Here is a 23,700-nt window from a genome sequence, read left to right as displayed (position 1 = left end):
GGAGCAGGAGGCCCTAGGTATTTCATGTCACTCCAGAATGCTCATCAGCCAAACCCTTGAAGCCCCTCTCAGCCTTCATGCCAGCAGTTCACCAGGGTACGCTGGCCGCAGTAGCCAGCTCTAGGCTTCGGGAGTGTGACTGGGGTGTCTGTGTGTCCCTGGTCCTCCAGAAGGAGCTTGGCACATGAGTTCTAGACCTGCTGAGCCCCTCCAGGATGGGATAATGGGAGAGTACAAATAAGCCCACCTGGAAAGCCAGCGCAGATTGGGAGGTGAAAAGTATGAAGTCAGAAGCAAAGGGCTCAGGCCAGAATTCCAGGAGCAGGGTAATCCTAAGCAAGGACACCCACCACCACCCTCCCACACACACACCATCGATTTCTTTCATCAGATTGGGCCAGACTGGACCTTTAGATTCTAAGGAGAAGGTCTTCCATTCATTCTGTGGTTCTGCAATAACAACCAAAGTGGGCGGGGTCCCTAGACCCCAAGCACAGCCCTGCTAGAGAAGGGGTCTTGGTTTCCCAGGATAGGCTTGCTGCAGTGACTAGCTTGGGGCCACAGGAGCTGGACCCAGTTTCGGACTACTTCCAGGCCATGGGTCCACGCATGCCCCACTGGATTCCTGAGCCATGTCCCTGAACCCTACCTCAGGCTTGGAACTGGTCCCTGGTTCTCTGTATGAACTAGTTGCTGTAGCTGCATCTAGGACCCAATCTACATTTAAGATCACCCAAGGGCCCACCTATCTTTGGCGGTACAGTAGTCTCCTGAACTCCAGCCTGGGCTGATCAGAGTGGCTGGTACTCAGTGTTCAGAGTGTGGCTTGGGTTTCAGATCCTCCCTACATTAAGATAATCTCCTGAGCTTCATGAGTTGATCTGATCAGGCTTGGGCTCTCTCTCTGAACTCATGCCCTGCCATTCCCACCTTCCTTCATTCCACTCAGGCCTTGCTGGCCTCCTGGGGGTCCTTGAACGCCAGCATGGTCCCACTTCAGGGCCTCTGGGTTGCTCTTCTCTGCCTGGAACACTTCTCTCTGAGTCGCATGGCTGGCTCCTCCACTTCACTTAGCTCTTGGCTCAAATGTAACTCCTCACAGAAGCCTTCTCCGACCATCCTTTACAAAGTAGCACCCTGTTACGTTGTATCTCCCTATTCTGCTTTAGTTTTCCTTCTGTGTGTGTTTTTCATCTGGAGCCCCCTCCAGAATGGAAGCTCTGTGAAGACTGCACTTTGTTTTGTTCACTGATGCATCCTCAGCACCTAAGGGTGCCTGGCACCTAGCTGGCACTTAAGACATATCTGTTGAATGAATGAATGAATGAATGAATGAGCAAATGAATGAACAAGTGAATATTTTATCCCATTTGAACCTCCTGACAGCCCCAGGAGAAAGGCAGATGATGGGTTTTGTCTTAGCTCTGAGAAATTTAAAGCACAAGGATAATAAATTACTTGCCTGTGTTCACAGAGAGTGGGGGGTGAAAGAGGAATACATGGGGAATCGCTCCACGACTCCAGAGCCATCTCTCCTGCTTTGTGTGAAATCCCCTGTGTGGAGGGAAGAGCAGCAGAGCCCGTGGGGCCAGCCTGGGGCAACAGGGCATCAGGAGGATCAGGTCTAAAGATCTGGGATGATGACTCAATCAAACAACGGGCAGAGGATCTGAACAGGTATTTGTCCCAGGAAGACGTACAGATGGCAACAGGCACATGAAAAGATGTTCAGCATCACTAATCACCAGGGAAATGCAAATCGGAACCACAATGTGGTGTCATCAGAATGGCTATTATTAAAAAGACGAGAAATAACAAGTGTTGGAGAGGATGTGAGAAAAGGGAACCCTTGTACGCTCCTAGTGGGAATATAAATTGGTGCAACCGCTATGGAGAACAGTATGGAGATTCCTCAAAAAATTAAGAATAGAACCAGCTATTCCACTTCTGGGTATTTATCCAAAGACCACAAAAATACTACTTCAAAAGATATATGCACCCTTATGTTCATTGCAGCATTATTCACAATAGCCAAGACTTGGAAGCAACATAAGTGCCCATCAGCAGATGAATGGATAAAGAAGATGTTGTGTATATATACAATGGAATACTACTCAGCCATAAAAAGCATGAAAACTTGCTATTTGCAACAATATGGATGGACCTTGAGGGTATGATGCTAAGAGAAATGTCAGATGGAGAAAGTCAAATACCATATGACTTCGTTCATAATGTGGAAGATAAACAAATAAACACATAGATACAGAGAACAGGTTGGTGGTTACCAGAGGGGGAAGGGGTAGGGGGAGGGCAAAATGGGTAAAGGGGCACATGGGTATGGTGATGGATGGCAGCTAGACTTTTGGTGCTGAACACGATGCAGTCTACACAGAAGTTGAAATATAATGATGCACACCTGAAATTTATGTAATGTTATAAACCAAAGTGACCCCAATAAAAAAAAGAAAAAAAGAATTGGGATGATGGAGCACTCAAAGGAAGGGGCTCAGAAATCTCTCCGCACATTGTACCTGTCCAGGAGCCCTGAGTGCGCCTTCCATCCCAGCAAAGACCTGGCCAGAGACTGCTTTGGATACACCTGGGGTCATGCTCTACCTCGCTGATCCTGGAGTAGGTCAATGAGACTTTAGAAGTTCGTGGGCATAAACCTAGAAGAACGCCTGCGTCCTGGGCCTCGCCTCACCACCTCCTTACACTTACAACAGTAGGGCAAGGGTGCCTGCCCTGCTGCCTTAGAAAGGGGAGGAAAGAAGAGATGAGAAGCACGTTGTAAATGATCGTGTCACAGACGGGACCCTGCCTCCACTTGGAGAGGTGTGGTGGTACAGTGGGAAGAGCACTACGTTGGGAGTTTTGAAATTCTGGCTGGAGTTCCAGTTCTCATCACTCAGAAGCTTTGTGATGGACAAACCTCCTCATTCCTCTCGGTCTTGACTTTCTCATCCATTAATTGGAACTCATTAAGCACTGCCTCACAAGGACGCTGTGAGGATTTCAGAGACTTGAGCATTGTCAGCTGAAAGTCAATATGATCTGTTAGAATGTGATACATTTCATGCACATGGCAAGCCTAGGAATTGTCACGAATAATGGGAGGAGAAGGAAACCAATCAAGATCGAGAATACTGTCTCTGTGACTCAATGTTCTCATCTGCAAAATGGGACTAACAGTAGGACCTATCACCTAGGATTGTCATAAAAGGTAATATATATAAAGTGCTCGGAACTCCGCCTGCTCATGGAAAGCTCTTAGTGGAGGTTAACTATTATTGCTGTTGCTGTTATTATAAATGTCATGTATCAGTATTATATTCTATAAATAATGAAATATCAGAGCTGTTGACATATCTGCCTCCACTTGGGCAATACCGAGTATCCATTCCACATCTACTCTTCCTGTCAAGGGGGAAGACTCGCTTGTCATTTTGACTCCCTCCCTGAACGTGCCTCTCAACCTCTAAAAGCTGGCTTTAGTTCTCACACATAAAAAGCATTTAAGGGGTAAATATCATATTGCCTTTCCATGACAAGAAAAGTTTGCTGGTGAACATCTCTGTGTGAATCAGTAAGGAAGTAGGAAGCTGTGAAATAAGTGGCTTAGTAAAAATTAACTACCTAACAGGTGTCCAACCTAGAAATTCCAGTGGTCCCTGGAGGAAGGGACAAATGTCTGCACCCACAAGTTGCTTTTAACTATAGAAGAGGGACAGATGCACTCTCTAAAGGTAGGGCTAGGGTCAGGGATGCAGATCTAAGGAGCAGATTGCAGTTCGATATTAAAAAGCACTTTCCAGGGCCAGCCACGTGGCACAGCGGTTAAGTACACACGTTCCGCTTCGGCAGCCCGGGGTTCGCTGGTTTGGATCCCGGGTGCGGACATGGCAGGGCTTGGCAAGCCATGCTGTGGTGGGCGTCCCACGTATAAAGTAGAGGAAGATGGGCACGGATGTTAGCTCAGGGCCAGTCTTCCTCAGCAAAAAGAGGAGGATTGGCAGCAGATGTTAGCTCAGGGCTAATCTTCCTCAAAAACAAAACAAAACAAAAAAAAAACACTTTCCACTGAAAGAGCTACCTGGAAATGAAATAGCCTGACTCAGGAGGAAGGGTGTTCCCTGTCACCGGATGTGATCAAGTGGAGTTCCCTGCTGCAGAGGAGATTAACTCATTGAGTAAAGGTCTGAGTTACAATACTTTTAAGATGTTTTCCAGAAGATTCCATGACTCTCTGAGTATGCAAATTGCCTAGATACAAGAGAAGGAAGCCGCACTGGCCTGAATCCCGGATCATGATTATATGCACAGAAAACCAAAAGCACTCAACAGTGGCCTTTGGCCACCTCCGTTACACCAGCCAAAGGGATATAAAGACCTCTCTCTTTTGCCCTCCAATCTCGGGATCACAGCCTTGTCTCTCCCACAGCAGGCCGACTTAACCAACACGCTGTACCAGCCAACTCGCTGCAGGTGAAGATAAATTACAGGACCACGATTATACCGCTCAGCTCAACTCGTCACAACTTCATTCATCCAGCAAATGCTTACTGAGCAACTCTTTTGTGACAGACACTGTTCTGGGGCTGGTGATACTGAGACAAATCAGGAAGTATGGTCCCTGTCCTCGGGAAACCTACAAGATAGTGGAGCATGAATAGGAGTCAATGAGTATTGTAGTACAGTGGAATGGAGACGCGAAGCGGGCCCCGAGGAGGGTGTCTAACCTAGACCGGAAAAGCTCCCTGGAGGAGATGACATGGGCTGAATGTCAGAGGTCACGTGGGAGTTGGCTAGACCAGTCTTGTCCATTAGAATTTTCTGCAATGATGGCAACATTCTGTAATCTACCAGTATGGTAGCCACTAGCCACGTGTGGCCATTGAGCACTTGAAATGTAGCTAGTTCAATAGAGGAACTGAATTTTTAATTTTATTAATATTAAAATGTTGCTGGATTCAATAACATGGATGGACCTTGAGGGTTTTATGTTAAGTGAAATAAGCCAGACAGAGACAGGCAAACTCTGTAGATTTCACTCATATGTGGAAGATAAACAAACACATGGACAAAGAGAACTATTTAGTGCTTACCAGGGGGAAGGGGGGTGAGGGGCGGGCACCAAGGGGCGCACCCATATGGTGACTGACAAATAATAACGTACAACTGAAATTTCACAGTGTTGTAAACTATCATAACCTCAATAAAAAATAAATAAATTGGAGAAAAAATGTTGCTGGATTGGAACAGGACAGATAGGCAAATAGTAAAGGAAGGATGTTCCAGGCAAGGGAAAGAGAACAGAGGCAATTGAGAGCACTACAAGGCAGCCAGCAAGCGGCCCGTGGAAGGAGCATGTGGACGGGGGGTGGGAGATGGGCCAGAGACTGGCCCTGAAAGGCTTTGTGTGCTAAGCTGAAGAATCTGAACTTCATTATCCCGGAGATTCTAAGAAACTGCTGAAATCTTTAAGTAGAGAGTGATGAAGTTTGGTTCGTGCTTTAGAAATATCACTCTGGCAATAGTATGAAGAACGGATGGCTGGGGAGAGACCGGAGGCCAGGTGACCAGTTGGAGGAAGACTGTTGAGAAAGGAATTGCTGAAAGCCTGAGCTAGACAGTGGCAAGAGGGAGAGAAAAGACGGACTGGGACAGCTTGAGAGTTTCGGGACCTTTATTACTAAATGGACTTGCTGGTGAGGGGAGCCATGAAAGGACTCAACTGGGATGAGCTCCCCCTGCACCACTCACCCCCCCACCCGCCGCCGATTTCTGGCCTAGATGTGTGTGGATGCCACGATACGGAATTTCAAGGGACTGGGATGAGGGACAAGGCCACTTAGAGCAAGTGTCAGGACCCACAGAAAAGAGCAGAGAAAGGAGCCCCGGACAAGGCTGCCATTTAAAGGCTGAACCAAGAAATTCAGAGGAGCAAAAAGAAATCTACGAGATTAGTGTCATCAAAACAGGGAAGAGAGAGTTTCCACGGAGTAGTTATCAAAAGAGTCAAATGCCGTAAACACTACATGGGTGACAGTGACTCTGGCAATTGGGAGCCTGAGGGCACGAGAGGGGAGTAGATTTTATGGAGCATTGGGGGCTTCACATCCATCTGGACTTGGTAATTCATTGGTAATTCAGACCTCTTCCTCCCCAGAGAGCCTGCTCCCTGGAGACCCGGGGTTCCATTGGTTTTGAAACCTTTTGGAGTCGCAAATGCCTTTGACAATCTAATGAAAGCTATGCATCCTCTCTCTGGAAAAATTCACCCACAAATAAAATGTTGCATTTCATTTTAGGGAACTCCTATAGCTCATCCACAGACTCCCCTGGTTTTAAAAAGTCTAAACGACTTAGTTCTTATTTGCTGAGTTCTCCCTGCAGATAACTGAATTGTAACCAGGAATGGAACCCTAGATGGAAACCTACAATTCCACCATCCCTGAGGCCCTCCAGCTTCAGCTCAAGCCGGGTTCATTCACATTTCCAGGCTTATTGTCCTGCTGCCTGTCAATCAACTCCAAACCATTACACAAATTAGCATCTATAAAGCCCACCTCGGCAGCCTCTGCTTTGAGATGTGTAGCTAGAGTTTCCCAGGGCCCTCAGGCTGGGATACAAAGGGGTCACAAAAGCAGCTACAAAACTGAGGGAACTGCTTGCCACTCCCCCACTACGCCAGTGGGGCCAACAGTGGGCCTTGCTCCCAGCATCTGCAGGTTTGTGGCCCAGCGCCGCTGTGTCACTTTCCTTTCCCATTGAAAATCTTGGCTCATGAAACCCTATGGCCCACTCTTCTAGTTCTTGAACATACCTAGGAATAGTTGAATTAGCGGAAGATCTACAGCCTCATCCCAGTTTAGAACCCAAATATGATTTGGGCCATTTAACCCAAAGAAGGAATGTGAGATCAACGTATTTTTTCAGGAGAAAAGAGAACGAATGGAGACATGGAAGGGAAAGAAAGAAGGAAGGAAGGATCATCTCATCTCTTTATTTTGGATTCCTAAACGAGTCTTAGTTTTAAAACCTTCACAGAGTAAGATAAAACAGTTGCCAAAACCCCACTTACAATACTACTGCTACAATTAACAATAATGATAAGAATAACAACAATGGCCTCGGATGTTACTGTTCTTAAAGCGATTTCCCAAAAAGTGCCTCCCGGCTCAGGTGATTGCCCTTGGCAGAGCTAAAGAGAATGGCGTGATTCTAGCAAGCTTATGCTTGGCTACTGTTTCTGAAAGCTTGGGAAAGCCAGCAAAGCTCCCCACTAACCACCCCAAACCAATCCACACGTTAATTCCCGAATGCTATCTGTTACAATTTACAGTGCGTCAATACAGGGTGGGGCTCCCCAGACGGCACGGCTGTTCTGAGCTGCAGTGAGTGCAATATGGCCCTTTAGATTTCACAGACACCCTCTCCTAGTACAGACACACACTCTCACACACACAGACAAACACGTACACCCACTCTATCAGCAGGCTGTGTGGTGCATGCAGTCAGAAGCCATGTGGGAAATGTGCAATCACACCCGGCTTTCAGAGGCAGTGAAATCTTTTTTGGTTTGGGAATGGCAACAGTTTGCACGTTGAGAGGGTACAGGAGGTTTCCGGGCACCCCAATTGGAGTTTGGTGCTCTGGCACAGTTCGCCTGGCTCTCATTTTGCCAGATCCTTTCTGGAGGTCCCTGTACAGACTGGGGAACGCCCTCAACAGAGCGTAACATTAATCTGTGGTTCTTATTAGTTTTCTCAAAGATAATACAGAGATTTGTTCAATATTTGACAGTATACACAGATTATTTATATTTCTTATTCCATGTGCTCCTCGCAGAGGCACTAGGAGGGATCCCAAACAGGAATTATTGACCTTATTTTACGTGGGAGGAAAGTGAGGTGCAAAGAAGTCAAATGACTTACTCAAGGTCAACGTGGTACTAAGTGTTAAAGGAAAAATTCCTCTCACACTTGTAAAGCAGTAAGGAAGACTTTATTCAAGATTCTTGCAATAGGAGCGAGAGCTCGGGCTCAACTACAAATACAGCAAGGACAGCTAGGGATTTAGAGCCAAGGACCAGAAGGAGGGGGTCAGTGGATGGGAGATGACCACGAGGAGACGTCAAGGGTTGGGGAATTCTTGATAAACACAGACCAAGGATTTCAACACCAAAGGTGGGGATGAAAGACCTTGATCGGACATCAAGGGTGGGGGCTTCTCTCTAAACTGATTTAGCAGGATTCTTGCTAAAATTTAGCTATGCGGGGACAGACCAAAAAGCCAAGGTCAAGAACTAGTCAAAAGAGGACTCCGAGGAGCCTGACTAAAGCCTGGTCAAGGAGGGAGTCTTTGTCATAAGTGGCAGGGCTGAGACCGAAACCCTGGCTCCAAGGTTGGAGGCCTCTCCCTTGATTGTCCATAAAATAGTCATAATCTCAACTTATTCCTACGTTTATTAGTAAATTGACAGAGCATAAGGTTACACGCAGAATTCCATATTGCATTTCTTTCTGCTCCTTGAATTAATAATAAGACTATACAATGTTTTCTATTTATTGATTGCAAACCTTCGTTGTCCTTCCAAGCCTAAGGATTAAGGACCTATTAGTTAGAAATAAATTTTTATTTTAAGGCAATACTAATTGATAAAATACCTTTGGGGAGCAAATGATGGTGTCGTATTTTGGCCTCAGGTTTCAGTTCTACCATTGGATTCATGGCACCTTGAGCGATTCTCTTCGTACATTACAGCCTAGTGGGCTCTTGAGTCACTGTGCTTAGGTTAGAATCTGAGCTCCACCACTTATCAGTTGTGTGACCTTAGGCCTCAGTTTCCTCTTTTATAAAATGGGGATAATAGGAGTCCTCTGTCATGAGGGTTGTGAGGATTGAAATATGCCACTTAAGGCACATAGCAAAGTACCTTTCAAATAGTTACTGATCCAGAGTCAGCAGCTGTTATGGCCTCAGTGTCCTTATCTGTAAAATGGAGGTAATAGACCCTGTCTCATGAGATTGTTGTGACAATTGCTGCGATGTCCTTTGTAGCCTTTGTACAAGTTGTGTATGATAGTGTTACTACTCAATGCTGAGAGGGCAGATTGAACTGGTCCTTTGATCTGGGAATATGAGTATATTCCATAGGCCTCAAGAGTGTCCATCACTGCTGCACTCCACATCACCAGTGAGGAGAGTCCCAGGCAAGGGGGGGGGGGGGGGCGCCTCTTTTGACTCTTAATGGTAGGAAATAAACTGATGCTCTCTATGCAGAGATCCAGAACAGTTAGAAGTTGGGGACCTGCGCCTCCCTAGTCAGTCAACAGCTGGAAGTTGGTTATTTTAGAATGAGACCTCTGGGAACTCAGAAAGGATCTTCACTGCTCCCCTGGGACGGGAGGATTATTAGCTTAAACCATATGAAGTGGCCAATATTTGACTGTTTGCGATCTGCAAAAACTGCAACTTCATATGATTCAACCTGATACTCACCTCTTCTTTGTGAATTCACTTGTCAGTGATTCACTGGTGCACCCTTTCACTCCACAGACATTTACCGGCATCCAAGGTGTGGGCCACTGTGCATGGAGTTAAGGGACTAACCAGAATCCCTTTCTCCTTCCTGCCTGAGTTCTGGACCCACTGAAAGAGGCGAGGAGCCAGGCAGGTGGCTTTGTTACTGATAAGGCTGATTCTGGAGGGGGTGGCTTGGTCACGGGGTGACGATGGGCTTCCTAATGTTGAACCCCAACGTTGGGCAGATGACCCGCTCAGCCACAAGGATGACTGGAAAACTCTCACCCTCGTCTTTACTGCCAGGGCTACCCACGCACAGGTTCTCTGCTGAGACGGCTCCCAAAAATAAGTGCGGCAGGAGAATGAGCAACAAGCCCGGTTCCCCTCTCAACTCAGCAATCAGTTCATCACCTTCCACCCGGGGGGCAAAGGGAGTAACATCCATTCAGGGCAAGAGGACAACTTACCTCCTTCCCTGTGGAAACTAAGCCAGGGAAAGGAAGTTCCACCAACAAATAGTAACAGCAGCAAAGAGACTCAAAAATAGGCAAACAAAAACCCCCACTTTCTAAAGGCCTGCGTGTGTGTAGGAGGCTTTATTATAGGTTTTAGGGTCAATGAAAATGGGTTTATAGCCCAATAAAGCTAACAAATTAGAATTCGTTGTTACAAATCTTTTTGTTAACAGACTGCCTCTTAGTCCTATTGTCCTCCGCCCCGTCCTGTCCCTCTCTTCTCTGTCCTTTACGCTCAGGAGCATCCCCCACTCCTTTCCTTCCATTTGTTACGTGGAACTTTTTGGGTTTTTTTCCACCTCTCCCCTCCAATTTCAGTTGAGATATTTCTTTGCATATTTCTTCTATCTCCGGAAGATGTACCTCTGTCTGTAACACAGAAGCAGCTAACTCAAGAGAACATAAATAATTCTTCTAAGTCCTGAAAACCCCAAATCTCCTTATTATCCCCTTTTCTTCCTGCCGTAAAATAAAAACCTAAAAAATATTCTCAATTATGCCTGCTTTTGACAGATGTGGAATTTCCCCAAAAAGGTGTTTTCCTAAGTACAATTAATCGGAACACTAACTCCAGCAAAACTTTCTGTTCAAAAACAGAACACTACAGCCTCTGCTCTCCAAAATTAGTGTTAACACATTAAGCTTTGTAATCTAGGCGTATGAGTCTCGACCCAAATCATTGATTTCCATTCCCCCCTTCACCTTAAATTAAGAAAAAATGAGGGTAAGCTAAAAAATTAAGAAAAATCTCCAGTGACTCTTTCTCCTTAAAGAAAGAGATCCTTTCTAGTAATCAGCTTTCAGGAATTATGGCTTCTTTTCCAATGATTAATCAGACACATGACAAATCTGAGGAGAAATGTAAATTTAAGGAAAAGTGAATTTTGATACAATTCTAAAAACATATTTCAAACATGGGATCAATAACACAACCCTACCAGATGATAATGTCTAATTCTGAATATAAGATAATAAAATGTGGAACGGGAAATACTTTAGAAACCATCAGGTACCCCCTCCTTGTTAAAACCTAGTTTAAATGGCTTTCCCAAGGTCACCCAGGGAGCGAGGGGCAGAGCAGGGACCAAAACTCAGATCTCAACTCCCAGGCCTGTGCCTTCAGCCCTTTTCATGCCTGTTGTCAGGTTCTACTTTAAAAAGCACCAGAACATCAGGGCAGAAATTGGAGTTTTCATCTTCGCTGATGGCCTATGATAATGAAATTCTAATCAGTGTAATTAAAGGACACCCAGAGATGAAACCTTATGAAGTATTTGGAGCAGGTGGATTTGGAAAGTTCACAACATCCCTCCCATCTAGCCAAGAAGCCACGGACTCTCCCTGCTGGAGGTGGCCACAGAGCCATCTCCATCCCGCTGAGGCACAAAGGTCCTCTATGCTAAGACCTCCAGCCTCTGTAGTTGTGCATCTTTCCAGCAGGTCCACGCCTCTCAGTGCATCACCTTATCTACACCTGCTCTAGGGGTTTACACTTCTCTAGTGAAATGTTCACCCTTGCTTAATGAAGAGGAGGACTTCCAGCCTCATTATAGCTGCTCCTGGGTAAGACTGGGGCTGTCTGATCCTTGCAGTGGAGATAATACACTTACCAAGCTCTTTATTGGACCACGCAAAGGAAAAGCACAGTAGAGCATGCATGCCACAAACTTCTTGAGTTGTTTTAATTGATGTTCCGTTTCAATGCCCTTAAAATCAGTTTTAACTTATTCTATCAGTTCATTTGTATATTTACTCTCAGAAACGCAACGTGGATGGAGCAGAAATGAGAGCCGATGACTACGTTACATATATATCCTGCCAATAGTCTAAGTTATCCAATTGCCATCAGATGCATCTCATACAACTTTGGATTTGGGGTCAGGGGTTATTCTTTTCAAAGGCAAAGTGAGGAGGGGCATTTTGCCCGGGGTGACTCCCACGGGGGGAAGCAGAAAAGCCTGTATTGGAAGCCCAGAGTTCTGTTCCCAATCCAGTACTCTCAAGCAAAGAGAATTCTCATCCCCACCTGGTGTCCGCAGATGTTGGCTCTGCTGTAATCACCCCTCGGGGAGGAGGGGTGAGGGGATGAAGGAGGATGTCACAGACAGTTGTCAAAGGGATAAGGAGTTATACTTTGGGAACAAACACCTTGACTTTGCTGAGGCATAAACTTCACAGTGGGAAACCATTATTTCAGTGACAAAGCTTTGTGCGGTTGACATTATCTCTTAATTATCTGCCGAAGAATGCATTTGTCAAGTTTCCTGAGATGGGATTGATAACAATAAACCTGTATCTCTGCACAATATTTTAATTCTGAAGGCAGAAGCAGCAAAACACACAAAGAAAGCACTATAGGCAACTCACCTTGGCTGCTGCTGGCTGTGCTCGGATTCCAGCCCCATAACTATAACAAAGTCTATGACCTATTTTGCCAAAGCAGGCCGCTAGACTGTGTCAGGGTTCTAGGGTCACTAGGCTAGGGCAAGAGTCCTGGAATGTCTGGCCCAAAGGTTCCACATCTTGGGAAGATAGCCTTCACCGCTACCTCCAAAAACACAGAGCTGGTCTTGGCTCTCCTGGCCATGTTCCTTTCATCCTATCCTTTCCCCCAAGTACAAATGGCTCTAGCTCCTCCCTAAACAGCCCCAGTGATTTTCTCTTCATGACATTGAGGCCACCTTTCCTGCAGTGTATTCACTAGGACAAGATCCAGCTGTGATCAGAAATGGGGTAGAACTTCTGGGCTGGGTGAGCTGGTCTCTACATAAACACAGTTCCTTCTAGAACTCCCTGAGCTATCTTTGATCCTTTCATTCTGCCACAGAATTTAGAAGACATCCCTCACGGGGCCGAACCACTTATTTTAGGGTCTCCACTCAAAGGACACTGAGGCTTACATGCACACTATACTCCAGTAATCTGCTCTGATATTCCAGAGTTTCCGGGCTGGGTGTGCGGGTTAGCGTCCAAACATGACCCTCATTACTGGGAGCCAAGGACAGAGCCTCAGAGATTAGCAGCGTTTAAAGGATAGGCTGGGGGCAAGGAATCCACAAAAGAGACTGGGAGGGAAAAACCAGGCAGGACATGCATGTCCACCCACACCTGCCACTCCACCCCTGGGTCGGAGAGAGCATCCTGGGGGACCAGGAAACTGACTGTGACACATTGTTGCACAATGGCCTCCAACTTGTTTACACTTCCCTGCATGTACACCCTTGAGTAGCTGCCTCCCACAATGACTCGAGGCTTGCCCATGTGACTGGCATTGGCCAAAGGGACTGGAACGAACATGATGGCAGCAGAGACTTGAAAAGCACTTGCACTTGGAGCCCTGCGACGGTGCCATGGAAAGATGCCCTGGCTAGCTTGCTGGATGATGAGAGGCGCATGGCCCATTCTCCCCAGCTGACAGTCTGCCAACCCCTAGACGTGTGAGTGAGCCCATCCTGGATCACTCAGTTACGGCCAACCTACCTGCTGACTGCAGCTGCATGAGTGAGCGTGGCAGAGATCAGCCTAACAGCCCAGACTAGAAGAACAACACTGAGTGGTTTGTTTTGCCTCTATAGATAATAATTGAAACACTGACCAAGACAAATTCAGATTGGGGATCCCAAGTATGCTGGTTAATTTCATGTTATCAACTTAACTGGACCACAGAGTGCCCAGACACTTGGTCAGACATTATTCTAGGTGTGTCTGTGAAGGTGTTTCTGGATGAGTTTAATATTCAAATTGGTAGACTGAGTAAAGCAGATTGCCCTTCCTGAGGTGGGTGGGCCACATCAAATCAGTTGAAGACCTCAATAGAACAAAAGGGCTAAGAGGTAATTTTGCCTGCCTGCCTGCATGAACTGGGACATCAGTCTTCTACCCTCAGACTTGAACTTATATCACTGGCTTTCCTGGCTCTCAGTCCTTCCAACTTGGTCTGGATCTTACACCACCAGCTCTCCTGGGACTCCTGTTTGTTGACTGCAGATCTCAAGACTTCTCAGCCTCCTTAATTGTATCAGCCAATTCTTAATAATAAATTTCTCTCTCTCTATATATACAGCTAGAAATATAAATAAATATTATATATTATAAATATTTATACAATAATAAATACATATATAATATGAACATCATATATAGCTATATAAAATATATGTCTCACTGGTTCTGCCTCTCTGCAGAACCTTGACCCACACACCATGGTGTTCTCTACTCAGGGCTGCTCCTCCGCCTCTCCCTGGCACACACAAGCTCTTCCCCCGAGATGGCTGAGACAGTCTGCAGGTGGGACTGGAGCCTTCAGACTCCTTTGTTCTAATTGCAATCAGCAGTGACTTTCCATCCGCTGGTGCCACCCACTAGCTCCTCCGCTCCTTCTCCTCTGCGGGAGTAGAGCCATCGCCCTGGAAAGGCCGTCCCCCGGCTCCGGAGGGATGAAGGATGAAGGGAGGAAGGTTAGGTCTGATTTATGTTACACAGAGCCCATTCTTTTCCCTCTTTTTCTTCCCCCACAGAAGGGAACCCAAAATAAATGAACAGACTCACTCATTCCTGAGTTTTAATGGAACTAATTATCTGATTGCAGAGTCCCAACTTGGTGACTGCTTCCATTCTGGCTAGCGCTAGATTGCATTACTATTTTCATTTGTTTTCATTATTATTAGCTTTTAGCAATGAAATGGAGTTAAAATTATTACAGTTTGTAACATGCTTTTTGTACTAATAATTCAAGTACTTTTGAGTGGGAGCTGAGAGCATTAATTTGTCAATCATTCCTGCTTTGTATCTAGTCCTACTTTAAATAGACTAAACAAAAGAAATGAACACTATATATTTCCCCAAGGGATAGAACTTGTAAACACTCAGATATGTTAGGCTTTCATGAAATTATAAACCGTAATTCCAAGGTATATTGCGCAAATAATAGGGTGTTTCAAAATCAGTGCAGCTGACACACAAAAGCTTCAACTCCGGTTTAGATAATAACATGGGGCAGCCATCTGTGCTCGTAGTCTACCACCTTAGTCAGGAGCCAAGGTGAAGAGGAATAAATGCAAACATTTTTGGAGGTGGAGCAGAAGGTCTTCAAGAAGCTCTGAGTCAGGGACCTATGCATTAAGGAAAATGAGATCATTTCCCAGCCTCTACGCCCACTCCATCGGAAGCAGAATTTCAAAAACAACAACAAAATGGGGATAGCCTGAACTACCGCTAAGAAATGCCACATTAATTCTCCCAGGAGTGTTTACAACAAAGAGAAAAGGAAACAAGATCCAGAGCTAGAAATAAACGTGGCGTTGTAACTGCATGTAAATGCGAAACAACCCCTCTATTAAGCGCGATAAAAAAGATCAGCTTGCATGCGTGCAATGCCTAGATTACAGAATGCTTTTTAAATAAAGAAATGCTGTCTTATTACCTTAAAATACATACGGCGCTCAATCAGATTAGGACAGTGTTAGTCGTCTAGAACCTACTTGAATGAGTGAATGGGATGATTTGTAATTATCACGTCAACTGCCTTGTGTCACTTGGTCTTTGGGTAGTCTTGAAAGCAGTTTATTCTCTTAACTAGGTTAAGCACTCTCTCCGAAAATCTCGTGTATCTTTGTTTCTTAAAGCCTTTTTTTCCCCCTAAAGCAAAGGAAATCTGTTACTCAGCTCTATGGTCGATGGTAAACGTCCTGGATTGGAAGGCAGCCCCCACCGCCCCCCGCTTCCCCGAATAGAGGCCCTCAGGTGGGCCTGTTCTGGTCCCAGTACTGTCTGGGAAAAAAGCGCAAGTGGAACAGAATGTCAACTTAGCCCCTAAAATTAAACACTTCCAAGGAAACCCAGGGATTGCTATGTTCCTGAGTTTCACTCTCACTGCTTAAGACTGTGATTTGGATCACCTCTTATTTCAGACTAGAATATATTTTGTCATTAGTAAGAGGCTATGCCGCGCCTGTTCACTAAACCACGGAGGGTTTTCAAGTTTGGATTTTCTTTAGCAGAGGAGACCTTGGAAATTGACCAACTGGTTTATCCTGTTGACTCTCCGAGTCCCCGCCACATGCCCTGCCCCCCAGCCCCACCTCTCAGGCTGCTCGAAAAATAGCTTTTGACTGTGGCCTTTAACAATATGATAATTTATTTAAAACAGATACAGTCCTGAAAGTGACCCACTTAAAATTATTAAAGAGATACTGTGTTTATTTTTGCTGTCCATAAAACAGAAAATGGTTTATGAATATGCAAACCGATCTGATGTAATTAGCATGATTGGCTCCTACTGCACTCCGTTTTATGTGGTTAGAAGAGTAGATGCAGAAACTAATGAGGTCATGTTAATGTGCCTGTGAAGAGAGCTTCAGCTGTCAGAACAGCGAAGGCAAATGTCTGGGAGAATCTTTTCTTTTCCACAAAATCACAGAAAGTGGGCAGGCATGGGGCGAGCTCCTGCCTGTGTGCTGGAGTGCCACAAGGTCCGGGAGCCACTCTGCCTCCTGCATGTGAGGAGTCAAGATGAGAAACAGAATTCCATGTCCATTCGGAGCAATGATTAATGTGGTATTTAATTATCTAGAAAGTCTTCAACAAGTGCTAATAACCGAAGCTCCTCCGGCAGTCGGCACATGCCACACGGTCCCATTAGACATGCTAACACCCTATTCCCTGGCCCTTCTTAATTAAAATAAGAGGCAAAAATGTTAATTGCGCACCGACCACCTCTTGGGATTAATCTGCCCTGCTCCTTGGGCCCAGCTAACCCGAGAGAGCAGGCTTCTCATTCAGGCAGGAGGCTTGCAGGAGAGGCTCCTCCTCCCGGAGTGCTGCCGCCCACCTGGCAAATTCAGCCCCCGCTGGGGGAGGGGAGGAGGAAGAGAGGCGGGCAGCTAACGGGCAGGGAGGCGCTTTAATCAGAATGCTGGAAGGCATGTCGCAGAAAGCTTCTTGGATATTGAACAGGACACGCAGACCGCCACTGAGCTTTTCCTTCCACATCTCTTCTAAAGCATAAACATATGAACTTGAAAACCTTATTTTCAATTTCTGCCAGCTCCTCTATAACTCTAAAAATACACCTCGCTTCTTTGTACACCCTCCTTCCAACACACACACACACGTTTTGCAACAGAAACAAAGAACGTCTTGAGAGTTCCAATGTTAAGGGGGGGAGACCGCTTGAAAGTGAAAAATGAGGTTTTGGTGCTAATCAAAGACTCAGACAAGTTCAGTAAAGGGATCTCACAGGAAAGACATTGAATTGGCTCATTCTAAAGACGCCTAAACTAAAAGAAAAGGAGATTGGTGTTCTTCATCCTGCACCTGGCGGTGGCCATGACTCCGGCCTTTGGAGAAGCAGCTGGTCCATTTCTCATGGCCTCTCCAGTTACAGGATATCAAGGAGAGAGATTTTTTTTGAGTGCCTACTATGTGCCGGGCACTTTTCTGCATCTTATGAAGCAGGGGTTTTTATCCCCATTATACAGATGAGGAAACTGAGGCTTAGAGAAGGTAAATAACTTGCCATAACAAAAGAGCTAGTAAATGGCAGAGGCAGATTCCGAATTCAGGTCTGTTTTCCGTAACAGTCCACATTTTTTCACATATTATCTTAGGATGTGGGACAAAAGCAGAGACACAGGTGTGGGCCCCACCCTGTGATGCCTTAAGTTTGGCTTGTTTAAGGAAAAAAACAGTATTTAGCCAGAAATAGTTCTACAACCTTGAACACTGGTTAGAATTTGACAGTAGGAAATTACAGCATATCTCACTCAAGTAACCCCAGGGAAAGGGAATAATCCAATGACCCTAAATTTGGGGTGGGTGGTCTTTTTATTTAATACCACGGGCTCATCCCTACTATACAAACTGTTCCAGCTGCATTAGATTTTCTGGAAGAGTTTTCTGATTGATTTACATTTTAAAACACATGACCTCCTCATCCTCTCTCTGAGCTGGGAGGCAGGCCAATTCAGGGAACACGCATGAGGCCTGAGTCAAGTCAGTCCCTGACCTGTGCAGCTGGCTGTGAGGAGGCCCTGAGTCCAGAACTCTTGTGTGCGAGAGCCTGAATGTGGGACTCTGGTCACAGTCATACCCTAGCCCAGGGGCCCAATTAGGAGTCCCAGCTCCAGAAAAAGGTCTTTGTTGGACTTAAGAAGAATAAAGTTGTTTTAACTATTGAGAAAGACATTAAAGATCATTTTGGTGGCTGCTAAGAGAGTTACTCTGAAGCAAATTCTTCTGTGATTGCACATATTCATAAATTGGCAACATATTCATCAGATTAAGCTAGTAAGAACAACGTATACCTTAATTCAAGTAAAAGAGTATCTCTCAGTAGGTGTGTGTATGTATAGTTGTGTAATTACTATAAAATCGGATATCTGAGCACTACCTGTCCAACAGGTCAGAAAAATTAACATGTTGATCAAAAACTACAATCCCTAAGTGAACCCCCAGTTCTCACTGAAAAAGGGATGCCGGATGATGTCACCAGGGAATTCCTCTAGGACTCAAAGGGCCCTCTTGCTACAGGTTCAGACAAGACTTGAGGCTCCAGGGGCCCGGAGCGGGCGGGAGGGGGAAGGCAAGACCAACTCTGAGAAAGAGAACACGGGGACGGCAAACCAGGGAGACCAGAAGGGGCTGCCTCAGACTGGACTCAAACCCAGGCCACGGACCCAGCCCCAACGTCCACTCTAAAGAGCAGCAGTTCAGCTCACTTGAGCCGTGCCCGGCTTTGGGCTGGGCCACACAGCCGTCTAAACTCTGGAAACTGAAGACTGTCTATTTTAGGCAGAATAAGAAGAAATAGGGTCAAGACAGCATAAAAGCTTAAAGAAAATGAGAATATGCTTAATTCTCTGGTTTGAAAGTACTGAATTGGTCTGTGCAAATGTGTCCATGCCTGTGTATGTGTGGGCATGTGTGTGTGTGTGTGTGTCCAGCATGTCCCATAAGTCTTGGTGAAGGCTTTCTCACTTCAGAAGTAGAAATGCTACTAACATGAAACACATTATTGGGAGGTTTAATTCCTTAAATTTTTATTATGCTTATGTTAAATAATAAATGATTCGTTTCAATTTTTGGGTGAGTCGTTCTGAGTGAAGATGGCAAAGGTTGATCGAAATAATAACAACGTTCATATTCAAAACCAAATAAGTATAAAATAAAGTGGGACTTCCAGATTGACGAAACCAAAAGCTTGTTATGTGGACAAATGGAGTTGAGATTTGCACAACATGGATGAACCTGGCGGGCGTTATGCTCAATGAAACAAGCCAGACAGAGAAAGACAGATACTGCCTGGGGTCACTTACATGCGAACTCGAAAACCAACAAAAGAAAGGTCAATTCACAGCAACAGAGAGTAGAAAAGTGGTGGCCAGTGGCTGTGGAGTGGGAGGGAGAGGGAGAGGCAGGTAAAAGGGGACAAACTCTCAGCTCTGAGATCAAGAAGCTCTGAGGATCTCATGTCTGATGTGGTGACTAGAGTCGAGAACACTGAATTGTGTAATTGAGATCAGCTAAGAGAGCGGCACTTCAGTGTCCTGGCACGCACACAGAGTCAATAAGTGAGGGGAAAACAACGATCGGAGTTGAGGACAGAGGAGAATGAGGGTGTGAGTCCCTGGGAACTAGATCAAATTCCTGGGAGAACTTCACACTTTCAAAGGCCACGAGATAGGTGGGTTCCAACCAAGAATCCAGGAGACGCAAGGAAGCGGGTGACATCTGGCTTCCAGGTGGAAGAAATAGAAAACTAGCTAAGGCCTAGAAGGCCCAGGAGGGTGCAGGGAGGCAGTTGTAGGCCAGTTGGTGGGGGAGGGGCTGTGGTCCAATCGGCTGCCCTCCTCTCGCCTCCCCCCCTCAGGAGGCCCTGTGACACGGCCACAGTTCCATGATGAGGACGTGGGGTTCTGATCTCCAAGTCACTCCCAGTGCTCAGTTGCCTGAGAGTAGAACTGTATTTGAGATATGGAAACTCCTATCTTATATCTAAAAAGCATTGTTGCTACCTGGTTGAGCTCCAGTTCCGCTTCCTGGGTGATTGGGACCATCCTCCGCATCCTGTATGGACTGGGGCTCTTCCTCCTGTACTTTCCCTCCCCCAAAAGGAATTTGCCCTCACAACTAACTTACAAGAGGAGAAACGTCAGGAAGGTAAGAAATCCTGGACCGAGACCCACCAGAAGATGAGTCTGTCTTCTTTTTTACTGTGATTTCCACTTCTCTGAATCAACTAGAGGGACTCCAGGGATGGCAAAGAATAGAACATCATCCTTCTAGAGACAAGCCAGGTTGGGTGGGCAGGGGTGAGAGTGGGCACGAGGATTTCGATCCGAAGATCTCCGAGCAGGAGTCCCGGTGTGGTAGAGGGCTCCGGGGAAAGTCCCCAGGCCAGTGACCAGTGGCCATGGAAGGGATGCTGAGTGGGATCTGTGGGAAGACAGGCCCTGAGCACTGGTTCCCCAGCCACCTTCCCGGGGCAGGTGTCTCAGGCGGGCCTTTTCTCTGTCGTGGTTGATCTGAGGGCAGAGCTGAGCCCCCGAGATCCTCTGGGCAGGACCTGGAGTGGGACCGTAGCCTCAGGAAGTAAAGTCCTCCCTGAGGAAGCTCACAAGATTCTGTACATCTGAGAATGTGCGTGTTTCTTGAGCAGAGGAACAGTGACAGAAGATGCATGCTGGTCCCACATGGGGACCTTCTTATGATCCCCAAATAAGGAAGACAGCAAATGTCCATTTTGTGTTCAATTGTCCACTTCAAAAGTAAGTAAAAGGGAAGAAACGCCCCAGAGCCCCAGGAGTTCAGCATGGACAGTCATCTTGCTCACAAACGCTGTGCGTCTGCAGCTGGTCCAGAGAGAGGAGAGGGAACCTTGGGTCTCAGCCCCTACAGTTTCTTGTTTTTTCTCTCGTTTCAGCGTCAAGTGGAGCCGAGAGGGAGGAGCCGCAGGAGCAGGAAGAAAAGGGGAGCTTTGAAAGGTAAGCTCCTGCCATTCAGCCCTGTGCCCCAGAGCTGACCTCCATCTCTTGTCCCTGAGCGCCCAGCTCCGTGGGCTCGAGGATACCAGGGACAGAGCCTGTCCCTCAGGAAACAGAGCCCTCAGGGAGGCTCCCGGGAAGGAGATGAAAACCTGAGTACTTGCCAGATTCTGTGCTGGGAACTAAGGCCTAGGCCAGCAGGCGTCTGGAACAGGGTGTTGCCCAGCAGGGGCATGTGGGCTGTGGTGGAGGTTGAAGCACTTGGTCAATGACAAACCTCAACCCATCAGCAGCCTTGCCATCCCCATCAGGGATCCCGTGGCCTTGGGCACTGGTACCTGGGCTCCAGAGGGTAACCTCAAACGGTCTCCCCTAAAGGCACACTGCACGCAGCCTCCTGCAAGAGCCCTAGGCCCCGCCTTCACCGCTGTGACCCAGTGCCCTCATTTCTAGCTTACAGAGCTGGCCGGAAGGACCTGGCAGAAGTGGGGGGCCTGATGTCCCTTTCGCAAAGGTAAGGAATCTTGCCCTTCTCTCCTGGGCTTCTTCCTTGCAGAGTCTCTGATGTGCCCCAGGGCTACAGGCAGCTTGCGGCTGAGCTGGGAGGGGAGCCATGGGGCAGGGGGTGGCAAGAGGCCTGGGGTGAGGGACAGCAGGAGAATTCAGTGAAGTGAAGGGAGGGCCAGGGAGGTCCATGGGTCTCAAGGGGCCACCCCCACCTGGCCTGCCCTGCTGTCCCAGGGCCCTCTGCTCCTGGCTACAGCTTGTGCATCTTGTTTCCCGCAGCTCCCCAGGGAGGCTGTCTTGTAAGGGATGCTTCCATCGCTTGTCATCTCAAGACTCCCCTGGGGAGGTGTGCAAGACAGCGTCTGCTAGAGTCCGCCAGCCATGCGGGAAGCCTGTGGAAGGTGCTCCTCTCACCACGACTCCAGCACTTTCTCTGGCTCTTCTGACCCAGCGCACTCTACCTTTGGCCTCCACTCTGCCAGCAGAACCTCCATCGGCCTTGACCAGAACTCCACTAGGCCCTGTTGCCACGAGCTCAGCTCCAGGTCACTCCTGTTGGCCATTTCCCAACTCAGGTCTCAGCCACATGAGCTGTTGCATTGAGTTCCTCTCCCGGTGGAACATGATCAAGGTCTGGTTCTTCCCTGTGTCATCACACTTTGAGTCCCAGCAAGGGCACCTGTCCTGCCACCGACCAGTGGCCTCATTCTGGGGAGGCCCCACAAATAGGGAGGGAGAGACTGATAGCCCTTCAGTTGCCAACCCTGATGTCCAGAAGCTGCTCGAGACAGAAATCATGGAAAGAATACAAATGGAGGTCCGGGAAAAAGAACAAGATGATCCACACACTCCTCAGATGCTCGAAGCACACACTATCATGTCTGGGCTGAATTTCCGCTGGGGCCTACCCCTCCTGTCCTTGGGGCCTGCAGCTCTGAAAGCATGTGAGGCTCAACCCTCGGCCCTTCCACGGTCCCCTTTTCCCCCCGCAGACACCTGGGATTCTGGGGCCCCCTCGAAAGCTGACTTTGCACACTTCATGGGAAAACCTCTTGAGCCTCCTCCGGGTGACAAAGTCTTAACTTTGACAACAAAAGCATCAGTTCCCAGCCTGGCCCATCCCCTCCCTGCTCCCTCACCTGTGTGTGAGGAAGATCAGAAGGCCCTGGGAGGGACCCTACCTGGCGATGGCAGTGGGCCCTCAGAGGCCTCTCTCTTGGGACAGGAGGGCCGGCCGCCTTCTCCAACCTTCCCACGCAGCCTCTCAGAGAGAAAAGGGCAGAGTAGGACCAAACCCCTCAAGCCCCTGCCTGAAAAGGAAGAGGTTTTTCACGACAGCCCTTTCAGAAAAGTGTTGAGACGCCTCCTGCCCTGCCTGAGGCCCAACAAGGATGAAGCACCAGAGGATCCCCTTGCAAAGGCAAGCCCGCATCAGCCACCGCCCAGAGCCAGGCATGGGTCACACACAGCTCGGCGTCGGATGGCAGGGCTCTTCAGGCGCCATCGACAGTGACATCCTTTGTCTGCGTCCTGGGAGAGAAACTGAGGCTTGCTGAGAACTTCTGACCTCCCAGTCAAAGCATCATAAAAACCATTTCAGGCCTGGGAAGCTGGACATTCCTGTTAACACGATGTTCCCTCCTCCCCAGACCAGAGAAGAACAATGCAGAGGACAGTCCCCAACCTACCTCCAGGGACCACAACTGTCCAAACATGAGGGAGTGGATCAGAACAGGCATGCCAATTGGACCTTGCCATCCAGGCAACCGCGCTCCCCAGCCAAACCCTGCCAGCCTGGGCTGAGGGTGGCAGCTGCCTCAGCCAATCCATTACCCGCCATGCTGTCCTCAGATATGTGTCTCCTGGGATGAGTAGACTGTGCCTGACACACCTTTCCTCGTAGGAACGCTTAACTCCCCAAATGGGGAAGTGGAGGAACAGAAAACCTGGTTTTTCTCCTTATCCCACCCTCTGTGCTAATGGTGTCTTCCTACCCCAATTTTCCCCAAATACATTTTTTTTCTCCTTAGAGGTCGTGGCTTCTGTCTGTGCCCTGCTAGTGGTAAAAATGGGGTCAGGCTCCGCCCTTCCTGAGTGTCTGCTATGGCTTCCAGAAGGGACAGGGCCATGGGGGGAGGCTGACTGCAGCGTGGCTCACCTGCCCTCAC

Source organism: Equus quagga, chromosome 5 (genome assembly GCF_021613505.1).
Source record: "Equus quagga isolate Etosha38 chromosome 5, UCLA_HA_Equagga_1.0, whole genome shotgun sequence".
Lineage (NCBI taxonomy): Eukaryota > Metazoa > Chordata > Mammalia > Perissodactyla > Equidae > Equus > Equus quagga.
This window is presented reverse-complemented; position numbering follows the sequence as displayed.